A 27,607-nucleotide genomic window follows, 5' to 3' on the forward strand; every position below is an offset into this window, starting at 1 on the left:
CCTGCGCTGGCGCACAATTGGCTGCCATGTGCCAATGCAGGCACCCTGGCACCATGGTGCAAGGGTGCCTGTGTTGCAGAGATGATTGTTTGTTTGCGGGAAGGTGTCCCTATGGTGCAAGGGTGCCTGTGTTGGCGCTAGGCAGCTGTACTTAGTGCCAGCGCAGGAGGAAACGTAGGGTTGAGCCCCGCTCCGTCACTTCATTGCGGTTGAGGAGAGAGAGCACGAGAGACGCTCCAGGGGGTTGATATTCGTGAAATCCAGACTTGAGGAACCACCACAAGGCATCTCAAGCCACAGCTAGGGTTAGTCAAGGCTCCGCCTATTGGTGAGAGAACACAAATGAATAAAAGAGTCGCACTATGCAGGTGTGACAGTAAACATAGACGAGTTAAGATAAACTGGTGTAGGGCAGTCAGGCAGGTGTGCAGTAACTAGTCCCCGAGCACACCGTGAACACAGCTCAAGGACAGAACTGAGATGGGGAAAGACTGCAGCACCCGAAGGGAGGAGTATGACTGAGGATAACTGAGGCGGGTAACAGGAGAGCATAAAACTCAGGAAATCAAGAGACCCGAATAGAGATAAAACAACGAAGGTGGAGGAACAGAGCAGGGCCGGTGCACACCAGTACTACAAGCGAGGGGCCACAACACCCGGTGTTGGTAAAGGAGTCCTACGCAGGCTCCTCTTACACACCCTGAGTCCCACGCAGGCTCCTCTCACACACCCTGAGTCCCACGCAGGCTCCTCTCACACACCCTGAGTCCCACGCAGGCTCCTCTCACACACCCTGAGTCCCACGCAGGCTCCCCTCACACACCCTGAGTCCCACGCAGGCTCCTTTCACACCCTGAGTCCCACGCAGGCTCCTCTTACACACCCTGAGTCCCACGCAGGCTCCCCTCACACACCCTGAGTCCCACGCAGGCTCCTATCACACACCCTGAGTCCCACGCAGGCTCCTCTCACACACCCTGAGTCCCACGCAGGCTCCTCTTACACACCCTGAGTGCCACGCAGGCTCCTCTTACACACCCTGAGTCCCACGCAGGCTCCTCTCACACACCCTGAGTCCCACGCAGGCTCCTCTTACACACCCTGAGTCCCACGCAGGCTCCTCTCACACACCTTGAGTCCCACGCAGGCTCCTCTTACACACCCTGTGATGGTAGGTAAGGGGGTATGCCTCGTATAGGGCTCACATTGCCACGAGGCAGTGGGGTGCGGTATTGTGTGAGGGGGAAGGATAGCACATGCTCACACACTGTCTCTGCTCCTTGGTGCTCAGCAGCAGTGTGAAGGGCCTGGCCGCCACTGGCCCAGCGTGTAACAAGGTGTGAATATTGCTGCTGCAGGATTAATTAGGGAACATATTTTAATGTTCGTTTTGTTCTCTGCAGGCGATGGTACCACGGCCAGAAGGAATGAAGATGAAGTTAGTGGGAGGTCTTACTTCGCAGGGGATCGATGTCTCCAGAGTGCCACCCTCCCCCCCCCCCCCCCTGCCTGGGATCCGAGGGCACAGGGACATTCAGTGGGACGTTCACTCCTCACTTAGACGTCACTGGTCGTGAGCTGGTCTCAGGGTAGCCAGGGAGCGCCTTCGGTGCCTTCGCCTGGACTCGTTTCATTAAAGATTCCGTAGAAGAGTTTTACATACATCGGTGAGTGGTGGCTGAGTGTAATTCAGGATTCCCACTGTTTATGTTTTGAGCTCTTATTTTCTTCTACTTTAACATATTTTTGGGATTTGAAGTATTTTTTTCCATGTTTTCAGGGACCTTCTGAAAAAAATATACTTTTAACTTCTTTGTTAAGTAGAGGAAACATAGTGGGTTATCCAGTCTTGGAAAGGTTAATGTCTCCATCTGACACCTATTTATTTCTATTCCCATTTGAATTGTCTTTTCTCTCGTCTTGTTGATTGTTTTTGGTTGTTTTTGGTACTATGGCTTCTGGCTCCTGAGCATGCCAGTCGCCCATCACGGGTCACGGCTGCCCCAGTCCGTCATCATGTGGTGAGATGGCGTCCAGGGATCAGTGGTCCCTCGTGAGAAGGCACCAGGTCCACTATTTGGCACCGGTTGGTTTGGAAGTCCCTGGCCCGGCGCCCCATACAGAGATTCTAACCGATATTCGACTGTGAGAAGGAAAGACATGTTATAAGATCACCAAATAATACCAAAAGAAAGTGCAAGGTTTCTAAATATCCTGGGGGGGTCATCTGGGGAAGCAGCTTGCAAAGGTAATTTGCTTGCACTTGCCGTAGAAGCAATGTATGTGCCAAACACTCACCTACAAGGTTAAAACACTAAAGCGAATGCTGGCAGATTGCACCTATCAAGATCACCTAGGGCAGACTTGTCGAGGCACCAACAATGTACACCGAAACGCATCAACACTGACTCCCAAAATAGAGACAAACTGGAAATAAATACCAAAAACAGCGACGCAGGCTCTGGTCTGTGATGGAAATCCCAGTACGGTGTAGAGATGCCACCCAAACAGCCAACAGGCCTATGAGTCCGTAATAATGGCAGGCTTCAGCTCTGCAAGTGTCAATTACAGTGCCAGTCTGCACGCTTCTGATTTCTCATGAGGTTGCCGGAGGTGCAGGGTATGTTTGGAGTATGCCTGGTAGTTCACATCTGCAAACGAGTGTTATTTCTCTAACTAGGCCATGGCAGCTTGAAAACTTGTGTTTGGTACAGTCTTTGAAGTGCACTGAAAAAAGTATGGGAAGTGTGATCCTGAGTGCGATGGGGGTGGAGTTAGTGAGTGTGGAGCGGGGTCAAAGACTTGTTTTAAAAAAACAAAGGGGCAGATTTACAAGAACTGGCGCATCTCTGCATATTTGCAGAGATGCGCCAGTTCATTTGCATGACGGAAAAATACCCTTGCGCCACCATGGATGTGCCACATTTACAATGCGGCGCACCGTGGCGCAAATACAGACAGATGCGTGGCGCATCTTTTGTCGGAAAGGCAACGCATTGCTGGGGTCGTGCTGTAAGCATGACGCAACTCCAGCAATGGTCAGGAATGCCTATTCCGACCATGCTGCGTCACTCCTTACGCCAGCTTCAAGCAGGTGCAAGGTTTTGACGCAGTGGCGTCGCAAAAGTGACTCAGTGAAATCTTGGAGATTTCACGGAGTCACTTTTACGAGGCATCCTTGTGATGGAACGCCCACCCTGCATACATTATACCTGACGCATTTATAATGTAGCGCAGGGCTTTACAACGTGACGCATCTCCCTCGATGCGTCACGTTGTAAATATGTTGCATCATGGCGCACTGTTTACGACGCCGCTGCGTCACAGAAGTGACGCAACGGCGATGTAAAGTTGGCGCAAGGGGCTCGTAAATCTGCCCCAAAATATTCTGTAACCAGTTTGTTGGACTGTCAACTTTAGGTTAATGCATCTAATAAAATTCCCGTCTTAAATGAAAAATAAATGCAGGTAAAACAAATCTAAAAAAATTCACGTCTTTAATAAAAAATAAATGCCAGTTAAACTAACCAGTGGAAAATGTACTATTTTACGGTATGAAACCTCTGTTGGCTTATGCGTTCCCTGCAGATATCTGTGTGTAACCAGAGCCCCACAGATTGGAGTTCTGACTGGTGCAGTGGGGAATAGTGAATTGTGCAGTTTCTGTGCTACAAAATTCCGCTTGTGACTGAAAGCACTCTGAATATAGAAGTCATTATTTTAAACTTGCGTTACACACAATATAAAATAGGCTGTCACGAAATCAGCAAAGAGATGTAGGTTTAACATCATAGAAAAAGTGATTACAAAATATAGACTTTAGTAATACGCAGACTGTACCTAGTGCAAACGTGTGTTGTAATTGCGCATTGAAAGCATGCGCTCCATGGCTCAGCTGGCAGCACCCTTGCAATACCTCAAAAAAAATCATCTTTGTCATGACAAAGCTTCAAGTGACACTATACATTAAAGCCACTATCAGCTTCTAGGAAGCCTTTACATGTGCAGATCAACCAGTTGTGCATATTCACATTTCTTTCAGGCAGCGGGCACCCTGCCAAGAATGCTTGCTGTTTGCCTGTCCCTCCATCGGCTTCACAGCACAGGAGATTGCTTCCCTTCCACTGTCCTGGGACAGTCGTCTTTTAACAGAAAGTAGAGGAACTGTTTTTGTTAAATGTACAGAGTATGTACATGTCATGCCCGGAGACCCCGCCCACTTCCACCTCTGGTTTGGCATTCTGTACTTGGTAAGTCGATAAAAGGTGTTCAAATCTAGACTTTGGGGATTTTTTGCGGGCTTGAACTGACCCCTGTATCAAGTCCCTCTTGCCCACGTGAGCTCATTCACATACATGTATGTTAGAACAGCCCAACCCTTGAAGGTCAAATGGTTGCAGGGGTAAGCAGGGCCCTGGGTGGAATTATAATGGCCAATGACTTATTAGCAGAGAGCTTCATTCCTGGGTAATAAATATATTGTGTGGACAGAGTGTGTTTCTGTGCATGGAGTGATGACAAAATACAAGACTTCAGCCTGACTCTGGCTTACATAGCTGCTCGAGGAAGGTGGTCAGAGTGGGATGGAAAGGTGCAGCCATGGACATCAACTCACCAAATGCTAGTGGTAGTGAAAGTGACATCACACATGCTTTAGACAGAGGCGTAACACAGGCCCCCGCAGCCCGGGAGGCCCCAAGCTCCAGGGGGCCCCCTCGGCACTGCACTCTGACAGGTGAGCTCCTGATTGAGCCCGGAGGGGGCCCCTCTACTACGGTGCAGGGAGGCCCCCTCAATTTTCATTATGCGAGTGGCTTTAGATTGCCAGAAGATATTACGCCCACCCGCATCCCCCTGCAACAACAAGGAGGTGATGCATGGAATGTTTGAATTCAACTCAACCACTGGCAGTCACTCTGCCCGCATTCCAGCATTCTTCGCCCACCAGGGCCGGCTTCAGCGTTTGTGGCGCCCGGTGCAATAATGTTGGTTGGCAGCAGCCAACGACCACCTCCACCACAAATTCCATCAACACCACCCTTTAACAGTGCCCTCACATCTCCATGACCGCTCTCTTTCAGATGCATTGAATTCGTTTTATAGCGCCTCTCATACCAGTGTAGGGTGTCAGAGCACCTTGCATCACACACACATTACACAGAGACATTCATTTGTGTGTAAATCAGTGTATAGGAAATGTTACATAAGCCAGAGGACTACAATGTGTAGGAGTCACATACCATCCCTACTTGTTGCAATATAGTTTAAGAGTGCTTGATCTGGATAACCACAACTCAGAATTTAAAACGGGCACCCTGGTTGGTCATTCTCTTTATTAATAAGAATTGATTTCTACCCAAATGAACCCCTTTTGCAACATTAGGATTATGAAAGACGGGTAAAAATCCTAGCGCTCTAATCTTTCCCTCGCAGTTTGCCTGCAGCTCTTTGATGGCAGCTGGTAGTTCGCTGTTCTATATTTTGATTATAATTTATAAACTGCAAGTAACAAAGGATCTCTCAGACAAAGGCAGAAACCCACTGACCCATTTACAATATATGCACTTTGTGATAAACACAGTACACATCCTTACAATGGATCAAAACTTCCACTACACAAAACTCCGATCTCTGTCCACGAAGAACATTAATCACCGGAGCTATCTTGACATTTTTATTGTTGCCTGGAAATTGCTTGAAGCAAGGAATGTGGCAGTAGGTGGTATTAAAACCCTCATAAACTTGCAAACACAGCGCCCCCTGAAGTCAGTGCCTGTGCAGTGGCACCGGTCGCACCGTCCTAGAGCCAGCCCTGTCGCCCACTATGCCACTCTAAACAAAGGCCCACCTTATGCAATGAGTTCTGACCGTGCTCCTCATGGGAACAGTGCATCCCAAACTGCCAAGCAAGAGCTCCTCTGAAGAAACTACAAGCAACCCCGACCAGTTCTGACCAACTTAGGTCCCATCAGTAAGGTATAGATTGAGTCCTATGGCACAGTGAGCACAGGACTTGCATCCGGCCGTACCCGTCGCACTTAGGGCATAAACTGCAACAAGGTGATGGAAGGAATTCTTTGATTAATCTCAGCCCCTGGCAGTCGCTCGGCTGCGTTCTAGTCTCTCGTTCTTCGCCCATCACGCTGCCCTAGACAAAGACCCGCCTTATGCAAATAAGTGCCGAACCTGCTACCCAAAGGAGTTGTCATCCCAAACTGCCAGCCGAGGCCCCCTCCAGGAGGGTCCACAAGCAACCCCAGACCGGTTTCGACCTACTTAGATCTCATTAGTGAGGTATAGCTGGGTCCTACCTCAGGTGGAATGGAGGGCAAAATAATGATGGACTGGGGTACGACCCCAGAGTCATTACCGGGAGCTGAGATTGATTCAAGCGGTCCAGCCATCACTTTTTTATATACTCCAATGCATATCCCCCAGTAGCTGCCTGTTCGCAGCTGAGCTGCCTGGGAAAGTGTGAGGGATTAACGTTAACAGGGCAAGAACCAATGCTTAATTTGTGCAGGTGCTGTAGTTGGTAAGCATCAGCATTAATTTGGGGGGTGGGGGGTACTGGGACTTATTTTTCATCATCAGAGGAGAAGAAAAGGATGGAAGATAAACAGAAGGAAACAGTGACAGAGAAAGGAAGCGGTGATGAAAAAGAGTGGAATAAAGAGGCAGGAAGAGTGTGGTGGTGGAAGAAAGAGGCACGAAGAGGAAACAAGAATAGGCAGCCTCAGTATTCTCACGTTCCAGTGCGTAAAGGATCAGTTGATTCGGGGCATGACCTTATACGTGTATTCTGGGATTTGTAGTTCTTTAGCCACAAAGGCAGGACTACAACAACTAGATGATGCCACCTATTAAATACCATAATAAAAGAGAGGGCAGGGAAGGGTGAAGGAAGTCAGATTAAGGTATGTCACCGCCACCACCCTTCGGTTGCCAGCAGGAGTGAGCTCTGGTGAGGGATATTTGGATGGAAGACCCGTGCTGTTGTCACGTGTCCTGTTCACTGACACCCCTGAATGTGCAGAATGAGAGATTCCCCGGGAGTGGTGGAGGCGAGCATGCGGCGTGCTGCAGACGCAGCCTGTGCCCGGGGAGGGACAGTGCATAGCAGCGAGGAGGGAGGCGGCGAGGGAGGGGGAGGGAACCCGCAGCCATCTCCTGCCTGCACTTCCGCCTCTGTCTGCCAGAGAGAGACACGAGTCTCAGTGCTCCCGCCCCGCCGAGGCTCACCAGTGCTCAGGTAAGGAGGGGGCCTGATGGGCCTGGGCCCCGTGGCCCACTGCAGCCAGGCGGGGGAGGGGGACTGAGGGGTCTGGACAGGCCAAGTTAGTGGCACAGATCCGAGGGATGAAATAATGACTCATTGCAGAAAGCATGGCTGGTTTTCGAAGCTATCTTCCACTCCAAGGGCCTTGGGGTCATATTCCAAGTTTAGATCGGTTTGGGGGTGTTTTTCCCCACTTGTGTTTTAGTTAATAATATCCATTTTAGTGAGATTTACGACCAATAGCGGCTTCAGGATGACTGTTCGCCAAATCAGGGAGACCACCCTCGAGTTCAGGGGGATTGGAAGTCTCATTGGGACGTCTGAGGGGCCCCGTGTGGAGGTTTCTAAACTCTTAAAACATAGCAAGCACGCGGTGAACTTACTGAGCGAGCGAGGACCCTACATTTATTATGGAGCTGGAGTTAGCTTCTTGAATAAGATGCTGGACGAATAAGAATCGAGCTTCAGTCTTGTTTATTTAAACTGAACTGTACTGTAATTGCATTTACATAGCGCTCACTCCCCCTGCCGAGGCGTCGAAGCGCTGTTCAGAGAGACTTCCTAAAAGCCCCAAGATTTCTGCTCCCTTTCGTAAGAAGCGGCTAAGTGCAGGGCACTAGTTATTCAATGAATGACCAAAGATAAAAGGCGGTATGTGAACCAATTTAGTGGTACTTCAATTACCGACCTCGGAAGCCTCGAGGACTCTGTGGGCCCTGCAGTGTTTTAAACTGGTGGCCTGCAGCTCACGCTGGATGTCGACAGAGAGCATCCCTGGAGGCCCACGACATTTCAAAGTGGTGCAACAACGAGGCTGGGGTGGCATAGATCCTGGTGCACCCTTCGAAGAGGCTGGCTCCTGTGCCTCTGTCTAGGCTAGGGCATAGTGCAGAGGCCGCTCCAAAACCCAATGTCCTACTAGGGTACGGCTACTTCTCAGTGCCTGGAAAATCAACACAAACTCCAGCAGTAAATGACCCGAAACCTTCATTTAGCTCAATATTCATAATTAAATACCCATATTTCACGTTGACAGCATCACTGCGTTTATTTAAGTCTACAATCCTGCACAGTAGTTTCTGTTTGGATTCCATCAGTAGGGCTGCCCAATTGTAGATCAAAGCTTTGTTTTCACCAGTGCAATATTGAAAAATTATAGTTCAACATGTGCACTCGTGATAGGCTGCGTAAAGCAGTCCTCATTGAGGGGGTGCAATTGTTTTAGGGAGAGAGTGAAAAGGTGAAAGTGCTTGTGAGAAGGAGAGGAGCTTGAGTAAGACCAGGCACACAGTAAGGAAGGTAAGGGTATGTGAAGAGCAGGTAAGGGGTGGTGGTGGAAAGGTGGATTTGGAAGAGGGATGTTCTTGTGTGGCTGTATGTTTGCAAGCAGCGTTGGACTGGCCTAAAAGGCAGCCGGGCAGTGCCCGAAGGGCTGGTGTGACAGATCAATGTGAGGGTTGGTTTTTTGGCTGCTGTGGGTCACTTTTACTCAGGTCACAAGTCCTAAAAAAAGAAGTGGGGGGGACTGACCTAGTTAGGCAGTATGCAAGTGACATCACAGCGCGCTACATCACCGCGCGCAACATCACCGCGCATGACATCACACATGGCATCACAGGAATTGACATAGAAAGTGGCATCACAAGCCACGACTTTACAGGAAGTGGCATCGCAAGAAGTGACATCAGATCTAAAGGCCTCACATATGGTTAGCAGGTCTATCTTGTGCACGTCTTAACACATTGCGAGGATATTAGCACGGTGAGCTTTGGAAGATATGTGACTTCTACACCTTTCAATCCTCCTAGTTTTATGTAACACATCCTGTACACCCTGCATTGGAATGAGGGCTATACAAGAAAAAATTGGGGTATTTAAATTATTTCAACGCCTCCTCAGGGGAAGTAAGCTCAATATGAATACAATTTGCTTTGTGTAAACGCTGGGAAAGACCAACACATCTGATGTTCTTACAAAGTGCAAAGCTGCCTCTCTTAAGTATGTGTGAAGTGCTAACAAGGTGTGAGCCTTTGGTTCCCCTCCGCTTCATTTGCATCAGGTGTGAGGCTCCTGACTGCTCACAGCCCAGAGACTCGAACAAAAGGAGGCCTGATGACCCCCCGCCCCCCCAAATTCAGCCTTTGTTATGGGGCCAGCAGGAGTCCTAAATAAGAAAGCCCCGTCCCGTCTCGCCTGCACTGATGTTGCTTGTTTCAGATGGAAAGCAGACAACAACGTGCCTGCGCTGCTGAAAGTGTCCGGTGTTTGGAAATTACACCAGGAATTCAGCACATTATTCAGTGGGGCCCAAATTCTTGGCAGGGTGGACGGCGTTCACTCTGTGAAAAAGGTGGGTGGACGCCATCCACCCCTGTGTGCCCCCCGACTTGTGCCCTGCTTTTAGGCTGACCAACCGTCCGTAAATTTCACGGACAGTCCGTAATTTCGTCTGTTTGTCCGTTGTCCGTGAAGGATTCTTTAACGGACGCCATTTGTCCGTAATTTTAACCGGGCACCGGTCGCACAACCCTAAAGCCGGCACAGCTTCCACCCACCTCCCTTCTTGACTCGATGCTGTTGAGGTCGGGTGTAACAGACTCCGATGCTGTTGAGGCCGGTGTAACAGACTCCGATGCAGTACCAAAGCTCAGATCCCCAGCAGCATTGGAGAGGCGCAGCGGGATGGCCACCCTCACACCTTCCGCCCTTGATGGACTGTTAAGAGGTGCTTGAAGGTGACGGAGAGGGAGGGGCTGCAGCTTCAGGAGCAGGGGCATCTACTCAGATGTAAACAGCCCTGAATGCCATGTCTCTGCAATTTAGAGGGGCCTCACACATTCCCTTTCTGCCCAGGGCCCCAAAAATCGTAGAACCATCCGATTACACCGAGGCAGCACGTGGTTCTCTTCACAGAGCTTAATTACTGATTGTAAGCAAACCTCGGTTCTTCAAACATGCAGTCTATAATGTAATAACATAAAGAAATGGCACAATCGCACCCACTCTGATTAACAAAGTATGAAGGACAATCAGTTAAATCAGTTCTCTTGGAGTATCTCCTTTAAGTACTGTACATCACAGTGGGAGATGGCAAAACTAACATTTTGGAAAGAGAGCCTGTCATCTCGTTGTCTTGCCCAGGAGGGGGTGAGGAGCCCTACCCCACCCTGGAAGATACCAAGATGATACTAGAATACTGCATGCCCACCCCCATGCCCACCCTGGTGGATCCTCCTGTGATGGCTCCTGCCCCCCCCCCCCAGTGATGGCTCCTGTCCCCCCATGTGGTGGCTCCTGCCCCCCCCCGCCTGTGATGGCTCCTGTCCCCCCTGTGGTGGATCCTGTCTCCGCCCTGGGTGGCTTCTGTCCCAGTCCTGGAATGGCTCCTGCAGCGAGCGTGAAGTTCTTGATGGGCCTCTTCTCAAAAAGGCTCAGCTCAAAATTAATATGAAAAGGTGGGCGAGTAAGTGAAGGGATGGCTGGATGAATTAGTGAAAGGGTGAAGGGCTGAATGAAAGATTGAATAGTTGGAGAATGAGAGAGGATGGATGGATTGATGAGTGAGTGGAAGGATGGATGAGAGAAAAGGTAAATACCTGGATGTATGGGTGGAAGGGTAGCTGGATGGGTAAAAGGGTGGATGGATGAGTGAAAGGTTGGATGGATGAGTGAAAGGTTGGATGGATGAGTGAAAGGTTGGATGGATGAGTGAAAGGGTGGATGAGTGAAAGGGTGGATGAGTGAAAGGGTGGATGAGTGAAAGGGTGGATGAGTGAAAAGGTGGATGATGAGTAAGTGGGTGGATGGATGAGTGAAATGATGGATGGATGGATTGATGAATTGATAAGTGCAAGGGTGAATGGATGGGCGGATGAGTGAAAGGGTCGATGTAAGGATGGATGAGTGAGTGAAAGGGAGGGTAGATGGGCAAAAGGATGAATAGATGAGTGAAGGAGTGAAAGGATAGATGGATGAGAGAAAGGATGGATGAGTGATAGTGTCAATGGATGGATTCATGAGTAGATGGGTGGGTGGGTGGGTGGATGGATGGAAGGAAGGAAGGATGGCGAAGTGAAAGGGTCAATGGAGACAGAAATGGAGGATGGATGGATGACTGAAAGGGTGGATGGGTGGAAGGATGACTGACTGGGTGACTGGGTGGATGAATGGAGTAAGTGAAAGAATGGTTGGATGGGTGAAAGGGTAAATGGCTGGATGGATGAGTGAATGGATGGATGGGTAGAAGAGTGGATGGATGAGTGTACAGATGGATAGAGTGAAAGGGTGGATGGATGGATGGATGAGTGAAATGATAGATGGAAGGATACATGATGGATAGGTTTGCAAATGGTTGAATATGTGGGCTTACTTATATACTATTACAAACTCCTCTGCTGTGTCTGTAAAACGTATCTATTGTACTGAAGTTTTGTCCTGAATTTTGACCTCCTGTCCTGAATTTGTGTCCTGAATTTTGACCCTTTGTCCTGAACTTTTACACTCGCCGTCCTGAATTTGCACCTATGCCAGTTGGTCGCCCTACCTGCTTTTACTGTTGATTTCTCTGAAGTTAACACAAACAAGGTCTGCAACAAACTCAACTCCATGAAGTCACCCTTTTTTTACAGAGTTTTATATAGCGCAAACTTGACCCAAAGATATCGGGTATCAGAGCGCTTTACACAAGCACCAGTTGCATTAAATGAGGACACATTCAATTTTTGTTAGGCACAGGGAGATTAAGTGATTTGCCCAGAATCATAGCATGTTGCGCGTCCTTGCTGAGACTTGAACCCGTTTCCCCTGATTTGAGGTCGACCGCCCTACCCGTTAGGCCAACTCCTCTCCCTTACCTTGCAAAACATTTATACAACTTGTCTTTAAAAGTCTAAAACTGCCCTGATTTGCAGCTGTGAGCCACATTTATATCTTTGTGATTCGCTGTTGGAGGACACTTTTAATTTGGTGCCTTGGTCTATATTTTGTCCCGGCCTGACTCTTCGCAATAGGAGCATTTAATCGAGAGGTGCGAATGGGATGGTAAGAGGAGTGTGTGGGACAGAAAAGAGCATATTTAGAGAAAGGTGAGATGAAAATATGTGAAAGAAAGATTTGATAAATGAAATGAGTGTATGGAAACCAATAGAGAGATGACTGTCGGGAAGAGGAGCGTGTGTGAGCTTGAGGGAAGTGAGAAGGATAGAGAGAGCAGGCTCTCAGAGGATGGACAGAAATGGATGTGCGAATGAAATGTGTGCCGGGACTGTACGTGAGTTGGAGAAAATGGGTGGAGTGGTGAGGAAGGAAAAAGTGAGGATCATGCGTTTAAGAAGAGTGGTTTATGAACGATGAAAACAAATCTCCAAGAGAACTGCGAGAAGAGAATACACTCTGAGACATAGGAGACAGCAGGGCACATTGTAGGGAACAAAATACTAATTGGGTACCTATGGTGCCACCGATACTGGTCCCTTTGACCTATTGGTGTTCCAGTCTTGGGGGATACCTACACTACAAGTGAATCAATCACAATTTGCTAGGAGGATTCCCTTGTGACGCTTAATCTGGTGGTTTTTTAAAATTCTTTTAGTCCTCATTTTCCATCAAAAAGGCATATAGGGGTGCGGTAAAAACAGATCGAAACAGGCAATCAATTTACCTTCTCCCCTACTCATCAGAATAATAATGGCAGGAGAGAAATTAGCCGTATTTCCCTCTGAACCAGCTCCACGACCCCTTTTAGCAATTAATAGATGAGTTTTGGGAATCCTCTCGCTAGGCCCTCGTATCCCGACTCCCTTCTCAAGCTCTTTGCCAATGATGTATTAATCATAGGACCTATCTTTCTTTATTCCACACATTAACTCCCTCTAATATTGTAAGAATTTTGGCAATCTTCCCAAGTCTCCCAAAAATGTACTCTTTTGACCGGTTAACCCCTGCAATCCGAAAGATTTACCCTCTGGACAGATATCCAGTCATTACTTATTAGACGTACGGGGAGTTTCCATTTAAAGCAATATCTACCTTCTTGCCAACAACATCAGTACAAACAGTTGAGATTTTTGTTTCTTAAGTAAATTCACAGGTTTGGGGCCCCCATTTACTACTCCAAACATCTCCATTGCCAGGCGTACCTTAATTTCTTTACTAAATACTTCAGTGATCACCTTACCCACATCTTGCCAGAAGATCTCTATCAGAGGGCACTGCCAAAACCTGTGGCTGTCATCTGCCTTCTCCTCCCCGCATTTAGGGCACTTTCTCGCCTCCTGTGCCCCCAACTTAGACAGCCTCTTCGGTGTCCAATTCGCCCTCTGGTCAGGTGTTTTATTCATTGCTCGTCACTATTAATGTTCTTTCTGCTCAAAACGATTTTCCATCCTCTTGATGACCCAGAAAACTGTAAGGGGCGAAATCACGTCAACGCATCGTTGTCAAATTGGGGAAGTAGCATTGGTTGCAATAAATTCCATCTTGTTCGGACCATTTGATCGATTTAAAAATAAACAAAAAAAAACCCCGCCCATTGTTATTGTTTATGTGTACGCTGTATATGCTTTGTATGTGATTGTTTAGTGTTGAGCACAAATTGTTTGTCTGTATATTGTTTTGTGATATAATTTTGGGCAAATAATTGTTTAAACAATTTAATTATCTTTGAGTTATTTGTGTGGGCGCTGTTTTGCTATTGTATGCTTTTTCTATTGTATAATTGTGGTACAGATGCGCTTTGTCTCCTGGAGCCTCTGTGGCTTCTATAGGGTTTGACTGCCCCTGGCTCTAGGTCAGTAGGGCTGCCCTTGTTTTTGCAGAACCAGTAAGGTATGAGAAGCAAATATGGAACTGTTTCCTGAGTGGGTAGAACATAAAAATCTACCTTCAACCAAGAAGGATGGCAACAATTCTTGTGCTTCTCTTGGTGAGGCAGAGGGAGGCAGAAGCCGTGCACAGGAGGCTGTAAGGGAGCGAGGGCTGGAGAGGGAAAGGGGGTGAGAGAGTGGAAAATGAGAGTAGAGTGACAGAACGTAGGTATAATAAATTACATTGGATGAGACAGTGGCAAGTGGTGTGAGGGAGTTTGGGGCAATAAAAAAAGGTAAAAAGGCAGATGATAGTGAAACAAAGGAACCTGAGAAGAAACTGAGCATAAGAGAAATGTAAGACAAAGAGGTGAACATGATAGGGAGGGGATGACAAGGGAAAAAGGGAGGTAAGGGATAATGGTTGAGACTGGATAGAAGGTGGGAGAGAAATAACGTGAATATAGACAGAAAGGGCAGTGTGAACAAAACAGCAGCATGGAAGCATTTGAGCCATTTTGTCTTTAAACTGCCGTGCTGCACATGTCTCTACCCCTGTCCCCTTTCTTTCCCTGAGTTCTCATCTGTTAGGGATATGCATGGCTACCCGTAGGTGTCCCAGCGCTAGCGAAGGCACCAGACAGATCACAACAGCTTAGTGGGTGGAATTTTGAAAAAGCCAAGTTTTCAGAACCTTCCGAAAGGAGAGGAGGTTCGATTCGGAACGTAAGTGGAGGGGGAGAGCGTTCCGCAGCTTGGCAGCATTGTAATGGAAGGACTGGCCACCACTTCTCACCCTTTTAATTTTGGGGACAGAGGCTAAATAGAGGTTGGTTGATCGGAGGCATCTGTTAGGACGATAAGGGGAGATGATGGACCGGATGCTGGAGGGCCTTTCTTCCAGAAGGACTTATGAGCAATGTTCCCTCTAATTTTTTTTCTCTGTGTGCGGCAGTGTAAGGTCTCTGTGCGCTGCAGCCATGGCTCTGTGCACCAAGAACCCGACCGTGTGGGTGCAGCGAGAGGAGTTCCCGCTTGTTGTGCAGATAACTGACCTTGGTATTGGAATGCAGGAGGCCTGCTTGATGGGGCAGGTGGGGCTGGACTGGGAACCCAAAGCAGCCCTGGCAATTTGTACGGAACTGGGGGGGGGGGAGGGATGGGGGGGGAGGGTCAAGCTCTACTGCTGAACAAAACTGGTCCCCTGCTGCTTTTGTTACTGGGGCCGATATTGGAGCATCGCTGCAAAACTGCCCCCCAGTAACAAAACAGGCCCCCACTGCTCCTAAACTGGCCCCCACCCTTCCTGTCTCCCGGGCAAACGCCCGATGCTTGCTACAGCCAGTCCGGCCCTGGGGAAGGCCTTTGTGTTGGAGACTGGCATACACTGGTTGTGTCATGTTGGAATTGAACAGGTGCAGTGCAGAGCATCTGCCACCATGAAAAAATTACACTAAAGTATATTAGGAAACCGGGGCAACCTGCCCCATTCCATAGCACCAGTGAACCTCTGCTTTCCTAACTAACTACTCAGGCGCAGCTGAGGGACATCTTAAGGATTTTAAGGGCCCTAGGCCAAACGTATTTAGGGGGCCCCTGTGCGGATCACCTTGGAATTTATGATTCGGTTTCAGCTCTCTCGTGTCCTCTTTGGCCAGATCACAAACAGTGCACAAACACACAGGTTCAAATTCTAAATGTGTTAATAATTAATATTCAGGGATAGTGGTGTATTTTCCAATGTTGTAATATAGTAGAAGCCCACTAGTACTGCTGCAAATAATCACTGTGACATCCTCCCATTTCTCATATCTGAGATCCTGTTTGGATCTAAAAGAAACATTTTTCATGGATGTTGCATGAAAAAAAAACACATTTGTCATAAAATGTCTAACTAAGCGCGCGAAAGCAAAAGACACACAATTGATGGACGGAATGCAGAACAAATCAAAACATTCACCCCCAGTCAAGATCTGGGTTAAATCCATCATTCTTTTGCTCACCATGCCACCCCAGTTTAGAGACCAAGCACGCACCTTCCAGGCAACAGTGGAGGTGACAAATTAAGAGGAAGCAATACTAATGAGGGACTAACAAGCCCATTTACGATTTAGAAGCCAGCATTTAGGACAGACAATGACACAAGCCAATGGCAAATATGGGCAGAGAGTGGGCGGTTCTTCTATTCGCTACTCCACCACAACATGTCTCGCAGAGCAGCGCATACGCACTGGCTCTAGGCTCGACCTTAAAACCTAAGTGTCATGTAGTGCGCGGCATCGATGCATAATCTGCCTGTAGCCTGTCTGCAGTGTTGGGTGCTTGCATCATTGCAGAGTATGCAATGCAGTGTCGCTGTCTCTATGGAGAATTGATACCATGAGTCACATTTTCTTAATTGGCAGCTGATTATCTTTGAACGTCGTATGTCATCGTACCTGCCCCAAACTAAGTGAGTCAGTGAAACAATTGAGTTCCACTTTCTCAAGGGTGGGCCGAAGAGTTTTCTGACATTAAAAAAAAAAACATAAAACGTGGGTGCAAAAAGTGCATTTTGGGGCACAACTTTCCCTTCACGTTTCAAAAAGCTTAGCCGATGAGATGACACGAAATATTCTAGCACGTTTATGATGTACCAAGCCAACCTGGGTAGATGGAGAACAAAGAGGGGAATTTGAAACTAATAGCTTCGACGTTTGTCACAGACTCCGAATTATTACTCGCAAATATGATAAAGTGATCTTCAAAAAAAGAGCTATGAAGCCCCCTACGATGTTTATTTACTGTACTGCATGCAGCTCCTGGCTCACAGGCCATCACGTCTGGAAACGCCATCTGAGCGTTCAATATAGACCAGGAGGCGTATGCAGCGGAAGAAGAATTATAAGAAGGAAGCAACGCTGCAGCTTTCACATAAAATGTTCTCGCAGCTTTAGATGATGCAGCTGGTTCCCTCTTCCCCTCTGCCTCACGCACTCTGTGCCCAGCCTGTCCACACCAAGAAGCCACTGCAGAATGATCTGCTTTCACCCAGAGTCCAGCTCCACACCACCTAAAACAAACTGCACTGAGCCTGCAAAATCTACACCCTCACCCAGCTGAGATACCAGCTCTGTTACGTCTAGGGCTGCTGCACAAAGAGGATCCCGACCCTAGAGCCTGCACGAGGATCTACAGAGCCTAGAACCTGCTCTGCCAAGAATGCCTAGCACTCACTTTTGCCCCCAGAATCTGCTGTACTCTAAGCTCCAACTGCATCCAAATCCTGCTATACTCTGAGCCTGTAATGAACACAGAACTCGCTGTCTGAGCCTAGCTCTAGTTCCTACTGCACTAGGGTGACCAACTGGCATGGGTGCCAATTCAGGACGGTGAGTGTAAAAATTCAGGACAAAAATTCAGGACAGGAGGTCAAAATACAGGACAAAAGGTAAATTTTACAGACACATCGGAGGAGGTTGCGCAATAGTATATAAGTAAGTAAATAGACAACCACTTAAGTACAAGTGAAAATAAGTTTATATTAGGTTGAGACAATTGTGCACTTCATGGTTTTTCAGTATGCGCGCAGCTTTGAGCAACTGTGCAGGTCTTTTTGTGGTAACAAAACCTACCCCATCTTTCCAGCTCCTAGAGAAAACACCTGATGCACGGTCCGACCAGTCTGGCCTTGCTACCACCCTCCAATGGCGCCCCTCATCTGCACATAGACCCTCTCTCATGTGTATTTAATTTCTTCTATAGTGCTACTCATACCAAGTATGTAGGGCAGAGTGTCGGAGTGCGTTACAACACACACATATCATATAGAGACAATCACTCATATAAATGTTAAAGTCAGTGTATAGGAAATGTTGCTTAAGATAATAGGGCTTACAATGTGTAATCATACTTTCATCTATCATTCAGTTTTTCACCATTCATTCTGTCCTTCCATCTGTGTGCCCATCCATGTCCATAGCAAAAACCAAAGGAAATGATGGACGGAGTGTTGAACATTGCAAGCACTCACCCCCAGTCAACTGATCTGGGTTTAATCCATCACCGTTCTTTAGCCCACTCTGCCACCCCAGTTCAGACATGGCAATATGCAAATCAGTCTGACCCTGTGCCTCATGGGAACAGTCCAGCCCGAACTGCCAAGCCATGTGTTCCCTGGACCGGAAACAAGCTTCCTAGGACCGGTTTCTGGCATTTCAGCCGTCTTCAGCCAGGCTTGCTTGAATCCAGTGGCAAAGTGAGCAAGGGACTCGCGTCTGAGCATACCCTGCCAACTTATGGCGAACAAAGCGGTACAAAAGGGGGAATGCACCTGTTTGGGCTATGGAGACCGTATTTGTGATTTGTGTGCTCTTCCTCAGGTAGGGGGCGCACCGATGCCTGCCTGGAGACCCCAAGCTTCGCCCACCATCAACACACACAGACCACGAATTACCCAGAGACAACCGCATATTGAGTTTGAGAAAACACTTCTCAGACTGTATTAATTATTCAACGGAAACCGGTCCTAGGATGCTTGTTTCCAGTCCAGGGAGGTCATGGCTTGGCAGTTCGGGCTGGACTGTTCTCATGAGGCACAGGGTCAAGTCTGATTTGCATATGGCTGGGTTCAAACTGGAATGGCATGGTGAGCAAAAAAACGATGGATTTAGGCCCAGATCTCTGTACTGGGGTGAATGTATGACATTGTTCTGCATTCTGTCCATCAATTGTTGTTTTTGCATCCATGTCCATATTCAACTATTTACAAACCTATCCATCATTTCACTCATCCATCCCTGCATCCACCCTTTTACTCATCCATCCATCCACCCTTTCACCCTATCCATCCGTACACTCATCCATCCAGCCATTTACCTACCCAGACATCCTTTCACTTACTCATTGATCCACCCAGTCACTCATCCTTCCACCCATTCACCCGTTCGGTCATCCATTCACTCATCCTCCCTTTCTCTCTATTCCCCTTTCTCTTAGCCATCCATCCTTCCATCCACGCACCCATCCATCTACCATCCACTCATGAATCCATCCATTGAACCTACCACTCATCCGTCCTTTCACTCATCCATCCATCCTTCCTCCTATTCATCCACCCTTTCACTCCTTCACTCATCTATCCATCCTTTTGTCCATCTACCCGCCTCTTCACTCACTCATCCAGCCTTACATCCAACCTTTCACTCATCCGTCCATCTAGTCACCCTTTCACTTATCAATTAATCAATCTACCCTTTCACTTATCAATTCATCAATCCATCCATCATTTCACTCATCCATCCAGCCATCCATCCATCCATCCACCCATCCCTTCACTTACTCATTCGCCCTCCTTTTCATATTAATTGTGAGCTGAGCCTTTGTCTGCAGAGTTGCAGACAGAAGAGACCCATCAAGAACTCCACCCTCGCTGTAGTTCCTAAAGCAAGGGGTGGGGTGGGGCAGGGTTAACTCTGCCCCTGCACATAGGCAATCTGAACAAGCATTGGCATAGCCAATAGGTCTCGCCTTTGGGACCTTATAAGTGTTTAGCCATGCAACAGCTGCATAACTAAATACTTATAAGGTCCCAAAAGCAAGACCTATTGGCTGTGCCAAGCGGCCCTGCGGCCGCGAAAGTGAAAGTGAACGCGATCAAACATCAAAGCGGCTGCGAAAGTGAAAGTAATCTCGGTAAAGTGTGGCGCCCGCGCACATGCACTGTAGCTCTAGGCTGGCCTGGTAGCACTTTTTGGAGCCCTCTCAATAAGTCTCGCCAGACCAGCGCATGCGCTGGGTCAGGCGAGACCTAAAAAGTGGAAGGCATGAGTCATGCATGATGCACAGTGCCTGGACGTGGGGCGACTATGACATGGTGTTGTTTCCAGAGCTTTAAGTGGGATGAGAAAAATAGGGGGGTCTCTCCAAAAGGGTGTTTTATGTAATTAAGGTCGTGGATTAAAACACCTAAGCTAAAAATCTGTTCTTAGTATAATGTGCCACCCGACTGGTATTTTTGTTGCTTCTGATATTGCATCCAGATATATAATACAACAAGTAACGTTACACCTAGAACAAGTAACGTTACACCTACAACAAGCCAGAACTATTGGCTTTGTCAACGGTTGTTAGTTGCATAAAATAAAAAAGCAGCAACCATGGCTTCCTTGAATATAATATTTAAAATGATGAGACTGAAAGAACTATAATCCTTTCCTTTGAACTTCTTTCACTGCCTCCCTTTGGTTAACTGGATTCTCACCTTGCAGCAGCATGGGGGCGTTTTTGCACTTCCATGGGACAGAATGCCCTGCCCTGACCAAGGCTGGAGGAGGCCACCACATGCTGTGCCAGCCGAGCCCCAGACTGACCCATTGTCATTCTGTATGTGGCAATCAGCCACACACAGAATGACAATGGGAGGGGAGGGGCTGCTCTTGTGCTCAGAGGAGTGCGAGGTGGCCTCATCAGGGAGCTGAGACCTTTCCCAGGGGACCAGCTCTGTTCCCTGAAAGTCCCAAAATTACGGACAAAAGGGGTCTGTAAAAGGAATCCTCACGGACAAAGGACGTGAGGTTCAATTTACGGAGGTCCGTGAAATTTACGGAAGGTTGGTCACCCTATGCTGCACTCTGAGCCTAGCTGTGCATGTAGAACCTGTTTCCAATCCCAGCTCCGCTGTACGGCGTGTGACCCTGAGCACATCGTTGTCGGCTGCTGCTGCTGCATGGACATTGAAGACGGGCTGGGCCTGGCAGCCAGCTGGGACCAGTGCATCGTGGGTACTCTTCTGGAGCCACGGGCACTTGAAAACCAGATATTTTCAAAAAGGCCGCTTCTTGGGCCTCTTATCCTGCATCCTCACACCATGCCACATACTGCCCCTGTCCTCCTAAAGCTGGGACTCGTGAATGTAGGCCTCCTGGAATGGTGAGCCACGCTCTATTAAGAAAGGGCACTCAGCAAGTCCAGAAGCACGATGTGTGCTTTCACCATCACTAACGTATATGTGATTGTGAAGGCACACGTCGTGCTTTAAGGCTTGCTGCATGCCTTTTGTTTATAGAGCGCGGCAGGTTGCGTGTCTTTTAAAAAAAAGTTTTCATGTTAATTGCAGCGCCCGACATACTAATACACGGGCTGCATTTAAGATGAAAACTTTCCAAATAGGCGCACAATCTGCCTGCAGCCGCGCTCTATAAACAAAAGGCATGCAGCAAGCCTAAAAGCATGACGTGTGGCTTTCACAATCACTAATATATGTTAGTGATTGTGAAAGCACACGGCACGTCGTGCCTATAGTATTACTGCGTGCCCTTTCTTCCTAGAGATCGGCTGGGGCAGATTGTCTGCTTTGTTTTTTAAGTATTCATGTTGATCGCAGCGCCCGTCGTGCTTCTACAGGGCGCTGCGATTAACATGAACACCTGCGTCAGGGGATGTGCAGTGTGTGTGTGCGCGCTCCAAAGAAGACAGTGCGCGCTCGGAGTGTCATAGGTGCGCGGGCACCCAAGCGTGCAGCTTCCGGGGAACAGTGCTTATGGGCAATGCATAAGTACTTGAATTTTATTCTTTCCATAATTGGGAGAAAGTGCAAGGTCTTCAGAGCAGGTCTTGCAGAGTGACTATTGGGAATCTCGAGACGCATACGTGCTGCGCAATTCTGAGTAACCTGCAATTTGTCTGTGGTTGTCCCTGGGGCTCCTAGATACAGAGCGTTTCCATATTCGAGGTGGCAAAGGATCAGGGCCTGGACCATAAGTCTCCTTGCTAAAAAGGGGAGGAGTGGGAGGACTTTGCAGAGCATTCGTAGAATGCCAGAGCAGGAGGCGGCCAGCTTCGTGCCTGATGGTCAAATTTAAGTGACCGATCTAATGACATGCCCAAACTTTTGATCTGGTTTTTGAGTGCAGGCGGGGGGCAGAGGCAGCTTGGTCATACTGATCCAATGTCAAAGATGGGTGAATTTCCCAGAAGCATAAGATCCATTAAGCTTAAGATGGGAGGATTCCATCCATTTAGCAACTCTTTCCAGGCAGGGACCTAGGCAGGGCGACGTGTCTTCCGAATGATTTAAGGCCACAACTAATTGGGTGTCATCAGCATATGTAACTATCTCAATCCCAAAAGGGAGGACAATCTGTGCCAAGGGGCTCATATAACATTAATTAGAGTCGGGCTCAGGGACGAGCCCTGAGGGACACCGCAATTAAGTGAGGTACGTTTTGAGATGTTGTCTCCTTCAAAAACCTAGAAGGTCCTATCCTGCAGGAAGGACTGCAGACACGTGATAACACTGCCCGATGGTCCAGCATTTCTCAACCTGCCAATCATGTCATTGTTGAGCAGGGAGTGTCTCTTTATAAGTGTAGCAAGGGCCGAGCCTTTGATATCTGTTAAAAATGGAATGCGAATGGCAGCAGTTGGATCTACAGGAAATGACAGCAGCAAGACTGCAGGATATGACATCAGGAGTTACACCAGTGACAGCAGGTCACAAGAGTGGCAGCAACAGCACTATCAGGAAGCGTACTTTGAATATCACCTAAGTGAGAATGGTGCCAGAAATCACTTATTACTCACTCATCAACCTATGCATACCTCTCAGTGAGTTACGCACCCGCTTCAGAGATCTCCCTACAACATACATGCCAATCATCTTTAACTGCACATGTGCTGTAAGTGATGAGCGTACACGCTGTATGGCTGACTTCATGGGAGCCTTTTACCCCCGGAGAGAGTTTGCTTGCTGCAATCATTCTGTGCTGCCCGCAGCAGTTCATTGCGTGCTGCCCGCAGCAGTTCATTGCGTGCTGCCCGCAGCAGTTCATTGCGTGCTGCCCGCAGCAGTTCATTGCGTGCTGCCCGCAGCAGTTCATTGCGTGCTGCCCGCAGCAGTTCATTGCGTGCTGCCCGCAGCACTTCATTCCGTGCTGCCTGCAGCAGTTAATTCTGTGCTGCCTGCAGCAGTTAATTCTGTGCTGCCTGCAGCAGTTCCTTCTGTGCTGCCTAGAGCAGGTCATTCTGTGCTGCCCGCAGCAGGTCATTCTGTGCTGCCCGCAGCAGGTCATTCTGTGCTGCCCGCAGCAGGTCATTCTGTGCTGCCCGCAGCAGGTCATTCTGTGCTGCCCGCAGCAGGTCATTCTGTGCTGCCCGCAGCAGGTCATTCTGTGCTGCCCGCAGCAGGTCATTCTGTGCTGCCCGCAGCAGGTCATTCTGTGCTGCCCGCAGCAGGTCATTCTGTGCTGCCCGCAGCAGGTCATTCTGTGCTGCCCGCAGCAGGTCATTCTGTGCTGCCCGCAGCGGTTCCTTCCGTGCTGCCCGCAGCGGTTCCTTCCGTGCTGCCCGCAGCGGTTCCTTCCATGCTGCCCGCAGCGGTTCCTTCCGTGCTGCCTGCAGCGGTTCCTTCCGTGCTGCCTGCAGCGGTTCCTTCCGTGCTGCCTGCAGCGGTTCCTTCCGTGCTGCCTGCAGCGGTTCCTTCCGTGCTGCCTGCAGCGGTTCCTTCCGTGCTGCCTGCAGCGGTTCCTTCCGTGCTGCCTGCAGCGGTTCCTTCCGTGCTGCCTGCAGCGGTTCATTCCGTGCTGCCTGCAGCGGTTCATTCCGTGCTGCCTGCAGCGGTTCATTCCGTGCTGCCTGCAGCGGTTCACTCCGTGCTGCCTGCAGCGGTTCACTCCGTGCTGCCTGCAACAATCCATTCTGTGCTGCCTGCCGCAGTTCATTCCGTGCTGCCTGCAACAATCCATTCTGTGCTGCCTGCAACAATCCATTCTGTGCTGCCCGCAGCAGTTGATTCTGTGCTGCCCGCAGCAATCTATTCTGTGCTGCCCGCAGCAATCTATTCTGTGCTGCCCGCAGCAATCCATTCTGTGCTGCCCGCAGCAATCCATTCTGTGCTGCCCGCAGCAATCCATTCTGTGCTGCCCGCAGCAATGCATTCTGTGCTGCCCGCAGCAATGCATTCTGTGCTGCCCGCAGCAATGCATTCTGTGCTGCCCGCAGCAGTCCATTCTGTGCTGCCCGCAGCAGTCCATTCTGTGCTGCCCGCAGCAGTCCATTCTGTGCTGCCCGCAGCAATCCATTCTGTGCTGCCCGCAGCAATGCATTCTGTGCTGCCCGCAGCAGTCCATTCTGTGCTGCCCGCAGCAGTCCATTCTGTGCTGCCCGCAGCAGTCCATTCTGTGCTGCCCGCAGCAGTCCATTCTGGGCTGCCCGCAGCAGTCCATTCTGGGCTGCCCGCAGCAGTCCATTCTGGGCTGCCCGCAGCAGTCCATTCTGGGCTGCCCGCAGCAGTCCATTCTGGGCTGCCCGCAGCAGTCCATTCTGGGCTGCCCGCAGCAGTCCATTCTGGGCTGCCCGCAGCAGTCCATTCTGGGCTGCCCGCAGCAGTCCATTCTGGGCTGCCCGCAGCTGTTCATTCTGGGCTGCCCGCAGCTGTTCATTCTGGGCTGCCCGCAGCTGTTCATTCTGGGCTGTCTGTCTGCCGGAATTCATTCTGTGCTGTCTGCAGCAGTTCATCCGGTGCTTTCTGCGAGACTTCATTCCGTGCTGCCCGCAGCAGTTCATTCCGTGCTGCCCGCAGCAGTTCCTTCTGTGCTGCCTGCAGCAGTTCCTTCCGTGCTGCCTGCAGCAGTTCATTCCGTGCTGCCTGCAGCAGTTCATTCCGTGCTGCCTGCAGCAGTTCATTCCGTGCTGCCTGCAGCAGCTCATTCCGTGCTGCCTGCAGCAGTTCATTCCGTGCTGCCTGCAGCAGTTCAGCAGCAGTTCATTCCGTGCTGCCTGCAGCAGTTCATTCCGTGCTGCCTGCAGCAGTCCATTCCGTGCTGCCTGCAGCAGTCCATTCCGTGCTGCCTGCAGCAGTTCATTCCGTGCTGCCTGCAGCAGTTCATTCCGTGCTGCCTGCAGCAGTCCATTCCGTGCTGCCTGCAGCAGTCCATTCCGTGCTGCCTGCAGCAGTCCATTCCGTGCTGCCTGCAGCAGTCCATTCCGTGCTGCCCGCAGCAGTTCATTCCGTGCTGCCCGCAGCAGTTCCTTCCGTGCTGCCCGCAGCAGTTCCTTCCGTGCTGCCCGCAGCAGTTCCTTCCGTGCTGCCCGCAGCAGTTCCTTCCGTGCTGCCCGCAGCAGTTCCTTCCGTGCTGCCCGCAGCAGTTCCTTCCGTGCTGCCCGCAGCAGTTCCTTCTGTGCTGCCCGCAGCAGTTCCTTCTGTGCTGCCCGCAGCAGTTCCTTCTGTGCTGCCCGCAGCAGTTCCTTCTGTGCTGCCCGCAGCAATCCATTCTGTGCTGCCCGCAGCAATCCATTCTGTGCTGCCCGCAGCAGGTCATTCTGTGCTGCCCGCAGCAGGTCATTCTGTGCTGCCCGCAGCAGGTCATTCTGGGCTGCCCGCAGCAGGTCATTCTGGGCTGCCCGCAGCAGGTCATTCTGGGCTGCCCGCAGCAGTCCATTCTGGGCTGCCCGCAGCAGTCCATTCTGGGCTGCCCGCAGCAGTCCATTCTGGGCTGTCTGTCTGCCGGAATTCATTCTGTGCTGTCTGCAGCAGTTCATCCTGTGCTTTCTGCGAGACTTCATTTTGTGTTGCCCGCAGCAGCTCATTCCGTGCTGCCTGCAGCAGTTCAGCAGCAGTTCATTCCGTGCTGCCTGCAGCAGCTCATTCCGTGCTGCCTGCAGCAGTTCAGCAGCAGTTCATTCCGTTCTGCCTGCAGCAGTTCATTCCGTGCTGCCTGCAGCAGTTCATTCCGTGCTGCCTGCAGCAGTTCAGCAGCAGTTCATTCCGTGCTGCCTGCAGCAGTTCAGCAGCAGTTCATTCCGTGCTGCCTGCAGCAGTTCATTCCGTGCTGCCTGCAGCAGTTCATTCCGTGCTGCCTGCAGCAGTTCATTCCGTGCTGCCTGCAGCAGTTCATTCCGTGCTGCCTGCAGCAGTTCATTCCGTGCTGCCTGCAGCAGTTCATTCCGTGCTGCCTGCAGCAGTCCATTCCGTGCTGCCTGCAGCAGTCCATTCCGTGCTGCCCGCAGCAGTTCATTCTGTGCTGCCCGCAGCAGTCCATTCCGTGCTGCCCGCAGCAGTCCATTCCGTGCTGCCCGCAGCAGTCCATTCCGTGCTGCCCGCAGCAGTCCATTCCGTGCTGCCCGCAGCAATCCATTCTGTGCTGCCCGCAGCAGGTCATTCTGTGCTGCCCGCAGCAGGTCATTCTGTGCTGCCCGCAGCAGGTCATTCTGTGCTGCCCGCAGCAGGTCATTCTGTGCTGCCCGCAGCAGGTCATTCTGTGCTGCCCGCAGCAGGTCATTCTGTGCTGCCCGCAGCAGGTCATTCTGTGCTGCCCGCAGCAGGTCATTCTGTGCTGCCCGCAGCAGGTCATTCTGGGCTGCCCGCAGCAGGTCATTCTGGGCTGCCCGCAGCAGTCCATTCTGGGCTGCCCGCAGCAGTCCATTCTGGGCTGCCCGCAGCAGTCCATTCTGGGCTGCCCGCAGCAGTCCATTCTGGGCTGCCCGCAGCAGTCCATTCTGGGCTGCCCGCAGCAGTCCATTCTGGGCTGCCCGCAGCAGTCCATTCTGGGCTGCCCGCAGCAGTCCATTCTGGGCTGTCTGTCTGCCGGAATTCATTCTGTGCTGTCTGCAGCAGTTCATCCTGTGCTTTCTGCGAGACTTCATTTTGTGTTGCCCGCAGCAGCTCATTCCGTGCTGCCTGCAGCAGTTCAGCAGCAGTTCATTCTGTGCTGCCTGCAGCAGTTCATTCCGTGCTGCCTGCAGCAGTTCAGCAGCAGTTCATTCCGTGCTGCCTGCAGCAGTTCATTCCGTGCTGCCTGCAGCAGTTCATTCCGTGCTGCCTGCAGCAGTTCATTCCGTGCTGCCTGCAGCAGTTCATTCCGTGCTGCCTGCAGCAGTTCATTCCGTGCTGCCTGCAGCAGTTCATTCCGTGCTGCCTGCAGCAGTTCATTCCGTGCTGCCTGCAGCAGTTCATTCCGTGCTGCCTGCAGCAGTCCATTCCGTGCTGCCCGCAGCAGTTCATTCCGTGCTGCCCGCAGCAGTTCATTCCGTGCTGCCCGCAGCAGTCCATTCTGTGCTGCCCGCAGCAGTCCATTCCGTGCTGCCTGCAGCAGTCCATTCCGTGCTGCCCGCAGCAGTCCATTCCGTGCTGCCTGCAGCAGTCCATTCCGTGCTGCCTGCAGCAGTCCATTCCGTGCTGCCTGCAGCAGTCCATTCCGTGCTGCCTGCAGCAGTCCATTCCGTGCTGCCTGCAGCAGTCCATTCCGTGCTGCCTGCAGCAGTCCATTCCGTGCTGCCTGCAGCAGTCCATTCCGTGCTGCCTGCAGCAGTCCATTCCGTGCTGCCTGCAGCAGTCCATTCCGTGCTGCCCGCAGCAGTCCATTCCGTGCTGCCCGCAGCAATCCATTCCGTGCTGCCCGCAGCAGTTCATTCCGTGCTGCCCGCAGCAGTTCATTCCGTGCTGCCCGCAGCAGTTCATTCCGTGCTGCCCGCAGCAGTTCATTCCGTGCTGCCCGCAGCAGTTCATTCCGTGCTGCCTGCAGCAGTTCATTCCGTGCTGCCTGCAGCA

At 50.4% G+C, this 27,607-nt stretch overlaps 1 protein-coding gene and 1 long non-coding RNA gene across 4 annotated transcripts in view; one reads left to right on the forward strand and one right to left on the reverse strand.

Moving 5' to 3' along the window:
- Positions 1-27,607, reverse strand: part of LOC146788938 (uncharacterized) — a 186,044-nt gene that overhangs the window by 100,253 nt on the left and 58,184 nt on the right. The window contains exon 1 of one of the 2 annotated variants that reach the window (XR_014970003.1): positions 13,455-13,669. The exons of the other annotated variant lie outside the window; for it this stretch is intronic. This is a non-coding gene — a long non-coding RNA (uncharacterized LOC146788938). Of the gene's footprint in view, positions 1-13,454; positions 13,670-27,607 lie in introns of those variants that run through there. 2 annotated transcript variants of the gene reach the window in all.
- Positions 7,049-27,607, forward strand: part of UBE2E1 (ubiquitin conjugating enzyme E2 E1) — a 461,740-nt gene continuing 441,181 nt past the window's right edge. Inside the window, exon 1 of one of the 2 annotated variants that reach the window (XM_085630505.1) lies at positions 7,049-7,252. The gene's annotated coding sequence lies outside the window, so the exon portion shown is untranslated. The remainder of the gene's footprint in view (positions 7,253-27,607) is intronic. The other variant, XM_085630504.1, reaches the window with a different exon arrangement.

Source organism: Triturus cristatus, chromosome 10 (genome assembly GCF_964204655.1).
Source record: "Triturus cristatus chromosome 10, aTriCri1.1, whole genome shotgun sequence".
NCBI lineage: Eukaryota > Metazoa > Chordata > Amphibia > Caudata > Salamandridae > Triturus > Triturus cristatus.